Source organism: Stegodyphus dumicola, chromosome X2, assembly GCF_044657685.1.
Source record: "Stegodyphus dumicola isolate Sdum_Otavi_A_Nest chromosome X2, ASM4465768v1".
NCBI lineage: Eukaryota > Metazoa > Arthropoda > Arachnida > Araneae > Eresidae > Stegodyphus > Stegodyphus dumicola.
The window spans coordinates 90059074-90067487 of NC_140781.1; positions in this window are offsets into that span (position 1 = coordinate 90059074).

Below are 8414 nucleotides of genomic sequence, written 5' to 3' on the forward strand. Positions count from 1 at the left end.
ATAATGTAAGAGAATTTTGATTTAACATTAGAGATTCAATTTTGAGGGAGTTGAGGCTTGGCATGAAGGGATTTTTTATTTATTTTTTAATAAAACAAGATTGGTTTTGTATTTTTGAAAATTTTTGACAGAAGAACAGTTTAATCTTTTAATATTTCATTGATATGTTAATATTTTCTGGAACTAAAATTAAAAAATGGAGGACTGTTAATATTTGCAGTAATAATCGATATTCTGAAAAAGAATATTGTTTTCGATTATTTAAAAATATTGAGCAACTTCTGATGACGTCTGTCTTTTAAAAAGGTACAAAAAGGCAAACTAGAACACTACTTTGTCACAAGTAATGTATCAAAAAACATTGTTTCAGTTTTGGATGTGGGTATTCAGTTGCATACTAATTTATGTGAATCACAGGGAAAAAATAAGCATTCAAAAACTTGGAAACAGTCATTATGGTATTTCTAAGCAAAGTTTGGCATGGTGAATTAATAATTTCAAAAAGTTGTGTAGTGGATTTGTCATTCGGAAAGCACTTTGCAAGGTTGGAATGTGCTCAGAATATCATGGTATGCCTTGAATAATAAGAAGAAATGCTTACCAGCAAGGGTCAGAATTCAATAGAGCCAGGATTGTTGCCTATAGAGTGTGTGGATTATCATTCTGTGATATCGCCCGTTCCACTAGTCGACATCCAACCACTGTTAAGCGAATATGGCATGTATGGAATGCTGAAGATTATATTGAACGGCATGCAGGATCTCATTGCCGTACCATGATTAATACCCGAAAGGACAGGCATATTGTGAGGTCAGTCCTCCAAATTTACAACCACATCACAGACCATTAGTCAGAAAACGGGTATATTTGCAGCATGCCCAGTATCTGCTCGTACGGTGTGTCAACGTTTGCATCAGCATGGACTATCAGCACAGTGTCCATTACTTTAGCTTTCCTTAACAATGCAGCACAGAGAAAGATGGCTACTGTGGTGTGTCCAACAACAAAGCTGGATATAGGAGGGGTACAATGTCGTCTTTTCAGACGAGTCCCGTTTCTGTGTGCATTATTCTGATGGTCGTATAAGTGTCTAGAGGCTCCAAGGAGACCACACATCGCCTGGTTGCATTCAGTATCAGCATAGGAACCCTAATGTGATGGTATAGGCAGCCACTGAGCACATGGCACACACATCTTTAGTTCGGATCGATGGTAATTTGAATGCCAGATCGGTACATTTGTGACATCTTACATCCAAGGGTTGTGCCCTATCTTTGAGGCCTGCCAAATGCAATCTTCTAACAGGATAATTCAAGACCACATGTTGCACATTGTGTTCTGACCTTCCTCGGTATGCAGTGCATTTGATTGCTGCCCTGGCCTATACGATCTCCAGATCTGTCACCCATTGAAAATACCTGCTCATGGTTTGCTGAGGACTGGCCTAGCAACCCTCTCCATCTAATACGATTGATGAAGTGTGGCATGGACTTGAATCAGAATGGAATGAGATGCTGATTTCTGTCATTCAAGTGAAATTCTACTCAGTGCCTAACTGGATAAGGGCTGTTTTTAGCTGCCAGGTGGAGCAGTTGTTTCGACTGATTTCGCACCCTTGTAAACCCCCAAGCTGCTTACAAATTTAATCATTTTATCTTCATGCCATACTATTTATGCACAACAAATATTTTTTTTATTATTATTATTTGCTTTCCTTCATGCTATAGCAATTTTAATGGCTATTAGTGTATTATTGATTAACAGTTATCTAAGAGACTTCAAGAGTAAGTACTTTACATAGTTTATAAAACTATTGCATATTTCTGTATAAAAAATTATTGATGCAGGATAGATAGCGCCTAAAGACTTCATGCAGCGATCAATGAAGTTGACAACACATTCATATTAGATGATTTTCTTTTATACTTTTCTCAACCACCAGTAGATTGCAAATAAAAAACAAAGTGACTTACAATTACAACATAGCCAAACTGTCCTGAAGTAAACATTAACAATATATACAAAGCCAAAATAATTATATTCGCATAATATGTGTATGACACTTTGTTACTAATAAATATCAGAGTGTCTTGGATCAAATTAATATTTGAATATATATTAATTAGGGATATCTTTGAAGATATAATTAATAGCATCATTATAACAAGGTAAAGTATAGTAAAACCACCCACTACTAGACAGTTACAGAATTGCTATATATGTGTACAGTGGTTCTCTGCTTCGAAATCAGGAACTCTCTATTTAATGGGGTATATCTGATAATGTGAAGTGTGCATTGCTGGAGGCTCGACTTACATTATCATCATGTTGGGAAAATATTTTCCATCATGACATAATTTATGTGCATGATAAGATACATAAAACTGTTTTGAGTGATATCAGCTGTAAATTTAGAAAGACACTTGGTACACTCCCTTATTAAAGTGGCTTTTCCATAGGTCTTAGGCATTGTTTAAGATTACATAAAGCAGTCAAGTTGATTCATGATGAATTACTAACTCTATCTCAGATTTTATTATACTTATGAAAGCTACAGATCGTGTTTAATAAAAAAACACCAGAAATAATCACTGTCTTATTGACTAGCCATTTAGTCGCTCTCATACCATTTGCCATTGTGCATAATGATATAAAACTAATGCCTTAGTAGCATTGCTCAGTCAACATCATGATATTCATGAAATTTTCTAAGGGATAAATCAAACAAAAATGTAAGCAAAAGTCTTCTAAAAGATTATCTTCCCTAGAAAATACCAGCCAGATTTAAGACAAAAATACAGCATGTCTTCTGAGAAGAAAATAATTACTTACAAAATCATGTTTCCAACACTAATAAAAGCACCTAATTATATATTAAAATTTCAAAAGATCTACACAATTGATATTCAACTAAGTCTTGTATATCTATTATTTGGCTTCATAAAGTAATATGTTGTCTAAAATGAAGTAGTCATATAAAAACAATATATTTTTGATGGTTATATAAAATTTCTTAATAGAATGGTTTTTCTGAGTAAATGAATTAGAGTTTAAAACAATAAATATAATAGTGCTATAATAAAGCTTCGTAGGACTAAGGCTGGATTTCCTGCTAATTTGGAATTTAAATTTTTTTTTCTGCTTTGTGAAACTTTTCTCTTCTTCATAACATCATGCTTTTAATGTACCTTTAAAAGCTAATTAATTAATTTTGACCAGTATTTTACTTGAGAGATGCTCTCATGGAAGCTACTAAATGATATTTGTCTCATACCTGCTTTACTGAATAGAAAATACATGAAAGACCAAGCCAGCCATGACCTGCCTGAGATCAGTGTACAAATGTTTTGTGTCTTTAAATATGAAGCTAGGTTAAGTGATGTATGTTTAGTAAAACTCTTAATCTTTATAATAAAATATATCATAAATATATTATACCTACATAAATATGTATCACAGAACATTTGCTTAGATACAGCTAGGATAACTTCTCTTGTTAATGTTATTTTGCACAGATTTTTTAATCAAAATTGTCTCTAAAGTAATGTGCTATAGATTTGTTTTGAGATTTAGAATGATGTCAGACAAAACTGGACAAACTTTATATTTTCCTAGATCCAAATTTTCCAACTTAATGGAAATAATGCTTATTCATTACATGAAGTAAAATTCTGAGAAGGGAAAAAAAACTTATGAAAGCATTTTAATGAAAAATTAATAACAAACAGCAATACCGGTTTCTAGGAAATGATGATTTAAGTGAAAAAAATATTAATTAGAAAATATGTAAACTGACGTTTAACATGTATGTTACAAAAGTGCATAAAAGATAAGTAAAATGTGTTTCATCAAAGAGTAAAATTTTCTATTAATGATTTACTATGAATAAATTATTAGTAGTTATGTGTACATTTGAGAAAGAGTATGAAAATCATCAGTACAGCGAATATGTTCTACTGATATTATCACTTAACGCAGTTACCATTTGACTGTTAATAGAGAAAAATATAAAAATTTCCTCAATTTATTTGCAGAATGAGTGTGGATGAATCTAAACAACATAGGGAGCTTTGTTCAGGAGTGGTGGTGATATTAAAGGTTTTCAATTTTTGTTTAGATGGTACGCGTTAGTCAAAAGGTTGAGAACCGTTGCTTTAGATTAAATATTAGAAGAAAATGATAATTGCAGTTTGTCTAATTTGTAGATTTCCACAATGATTTAATATTTTGGGGGGTTAACATTAATATAAATAACTGTTGTAATCTTAAAACACTGATGGCCCTTAAAAGCATAACATTATTGAAGACGGGAGATAAAGCCATATTTATTATACAAATAAATTTTAATACATGGTTTAACTGTACATGTGTAAACAAATCAGTTAGACTTAAAGTACATGGTTTAAAAAACAGTTAAACTTGGAGTATACCACCTCGTACAGCCATTGCATGAAGATAAACAGATACTGGATGTGCACCTAGAATATGTGAGAAAAGTAGATTTCAGTTATTACCAGTTTTCAGCTGATGTAGCCATGGGTAGACTGTGGTACATTAGTTTTTTTATAATCATAGGCCTGATATATTCAGTAGATAACAGATCTGATGAAATCATAGATCAAGGGATTAATAGATCAATAAAAAAAATGGTGGGAATTTAGGATTTGTTCTCTGTTATGTGCCATACATTCCTTGTTGATCACTAGTTCTAGACAACCTCTAAAGATAGACAGCAGTGAGCTTCGAAAACCTCAGAATAATAATAAATGATTCATCAGATTTTAAAAACACTGCCTTTTTCATAAATGGTATACATACAATAATCAATTTTTGGAAATGAACTAGAAACTAAAAAATTACCTCGCATGCTACATACATTTTATGAACGTTGATCACATAGCACACTTCCAAATGGCTATTGATTTCACATTTTTTGTACGAGTTTCCATACTGCATCATCTATCACATTTGAAGTCTTCGATTGGGCAAACATTAAAGAGTGCATTTTTGTACATAATGTACTGTTAATATGTTATGTACAAAATGCACCTGGTGCTCACATGGTATTTTTGTACATAATGTAGCTGGTGCTCACATAACATACACAGCAAAACATTTGTTGTACGTAAAGAAAATTTGGATAATTTCTCATTCTTTACTTGGATTCAATCATTATAATATGCATAATATTTTCAATATTAGAATTTTTAAATCTGATAAATCATTTACAGTAGCCCTAAACAATGGCGCCTGTTCAACTGCACATTAAACATGGAGGCTGTTTTTTTTGGGGGGGGGGGTGTTTAATTTATTTGATTACAGTATAGTAACTTGGCTAAGGGTAGAGGTACTTTCAAAGAGAAGTTAGCTTATACATATTTCATATATGCAGAAAACTATGAAAACACACGTGCAGCCAACCTGTTCGCTAGAATGTAAACCCAGGTCGAATTATCAGTATTCAACTACTTTACTGCTTGGCTGCTAGCGAAGCCAGAGCTAGATATTTTATCACCTAAATAGAATAACTGCTGCTTGCAAATTATGCCTTCCAGTTCCTGCCAAAATTCTAAAAATTTTGACGCTCCTATGTCTTGCTGCCCATTGCACTCATACAGGTTGCCCTGGCCACCAATGAGCATTAAACGTGAAGGCAACTGGAATGTAATGGACCATACGATTACACTTGGTTTCAGACCTGTATGGGGATGCATAATGCATGACATAACGTGGCATTTTTTTGATGCAGACCATGGATGTGATCCTTGATGGTGTTGATGTATTAAGATTCATCTGGAAAAAATTCATTTATATTATTTATCCTTCTATTTGCAAAGTTCTATGCACAACTATAGCTGTAGTTACTTATAATGTTCTAACGAGGGTTTGGTTAGGTTACTTGAACATGGCAAAGCATCTAAGGGCTGCTTATTTTTTCTACCAAAGTTAGCTGAAACAATGGTCACTTTAAAAAAAACTATTGCTATGTAGCACTTACTTAGTTCTGAACTGAAGAATAATATAACTGTAACAGCCATACATACAGATTATGTTATCTTAATCAATGAGTCAAAGTAGTGAGTTCATTCACCAACTCAGGTAGGAAAACCAGATCAAGTAGGATAGTGCTTTTTTTTTTTTTTTTTTTTTTTAACATAATTAAATATAAAGCATATGTGCTTTAAAAATGATAATTCAAATTGTGACAAAGGTATCTATTTATTATTAATACATGTCAGATTTTTAGAGGTAGTTATTTCCCAGCAATGATGTCTGTGCATTTTCTTTGGTGGTAAAATAAAAATCTCATAGATTGAAATAATAATCATTCCAAAAGCATATTGCAATGGTAAAGTTCTGATATATGCAAATAAATCATTATGTGGAAGAAAGGAAATTGGTTTGAGGGAAGCACAGCTTATTAATTTTTGTTCATCACAGTTCACAAAGTGTATAACTTACTCAAAATAATTCTAAAATGATGAATTTTGGTACTTTCTAATTTTCTGAACCTCACCAGAATGCTGTGAAAAAGTATTGATGGTCTAAACCATGATGCGAAGAAAAATTTATGTGGCTACACATGTCACTAAAAATCATTTATATGGCAACCCAAGTATACACATAGCATTCTCCCAGACAGCACTTCTCCAGATATTTTCACCAGTGTGGTTGCAGATTATGATCCCTCCTATGGGAATTTCAGTACTTCAGCATTCGGGTGGACCACATACCGCAGTTTCTGTTGTCTCTGGTAAAATCTTTGCCGATGTTGCTTTCTGCATGCATACAACATAAAAGGCATCACATGCCTCTCTTTCCTTTCTCATTTTAGAATTCTGGTGCCAAAATTTTGCAATTTTTTTTTTATTTTTTATTTTTTTTTATTAAAAAGATTTATAGGGAAAACAACGGTGAAAAAAAGCCTAGAATTGTGCGTGTCTTGTATTGAAGAAGAAAAATGTAAAACAATAGGTGGTGGTGGATGCATCGTTGAAATAAATTTAAAGATATGCAAACAAACATCCCTCTCCTAACTCACCAACAAGTTTGCAAATGCTCTTCAAAGTTGCCAATGAGTTCATGACTTACCACATCTGTGGTAAGAATGTAAATTCCATATATTTTATGGCTGTTGTTAAAGATGGAATTAAACACAGGAATTTTAATTTAAATATAGGAATTTTAATTTAATAACTTATATTATTATATTTGTTTCCCTTAATGGGAGAGCAAACAGAAATATTGGTGCAAAATGTAGTTTAAAATATTAATGGTAAATTTAAAATACATTCAAAATGCAATTTGTCACACTAGATCATCCCCATCTTTTAAAAAAAAAAAAAAAAGTAATGAAGTAGAAATAGATAATGGAAATGACACTGTGTATTTTAAAATATAAATGAAAATTTAGGATAATCCAAGCAATGTTTATGTGTCTAAAAAGTATATTCCTTACTACCTAATGCATACTAAAAGTTACTGATAAAATTAACTGACAAGTTACTTTTAAAACAAGAATATTAAGAGCGATTCAAAGGTTATATTTAATTTAATGGACAGTAGGCAATGTAGGCATATATATTTTGCTGTAAATTGACTGGCAAATGTTATTCAGTAAAGGCAAAGATCCCACGTGTGCTTTCTCTATATAACTACTTTGATCTAGTCCATCATTAACAATATTTTTCCTGGGATTCCATCTCAGAGTGAAAACTGAGATAAATTTAGGTGTATAATTGTAAACTTTGTAATCTTGTTCTTAAAAATATGGTTGTATCACGATAAAAGATTAATAAACTATGTTAAATATTGTTTTTCCAACATTCCATTAGCAAAATGCTATATGGATATAACCCTCTCAAGCAAGTAACCCATTTTCCTTCCTTTGTAATGATCCGGTATTTCTCAAGAGTGTATTGCATAAAGTGAAAATATATACTAACATATGAATTAATTCAGTTGTACATAAAATAACCTCTGACTTAACTGATTTTTTTAAAGGATTAAAACATAACCGCTCTAATCCGAACAAGTATGGCTGGAGTACGAGAAGCTTTACCACGTGACAAAACAAATGACGTCGAAAGCTCTATGTTACGTCTAAATTCTTCTAACCAATAGCAGCGAAGCAGCTCTCACAGCAGGAGGTACAGCGAGTACGTTTTAGGAACATGCGCGAATGCCTGATGATTCAGCCTGGTATATCAGGGGGGGCCCAAGAGCAATGCGCAGTGCAGGGAGAAAGTTATGCCACATACGCATGACGTCATGTGGGTGACAGAGTTAGTTCTTGGCGTTTGTTTACTTTCGTTGCATCAACAGTTTGATTTGATTTGTGTTGTTAATTTGCTATTATACCTAAGCGGAAGTGGCAAATTGTGCTATAGCGTTGTGTCAGAATTATACACGTT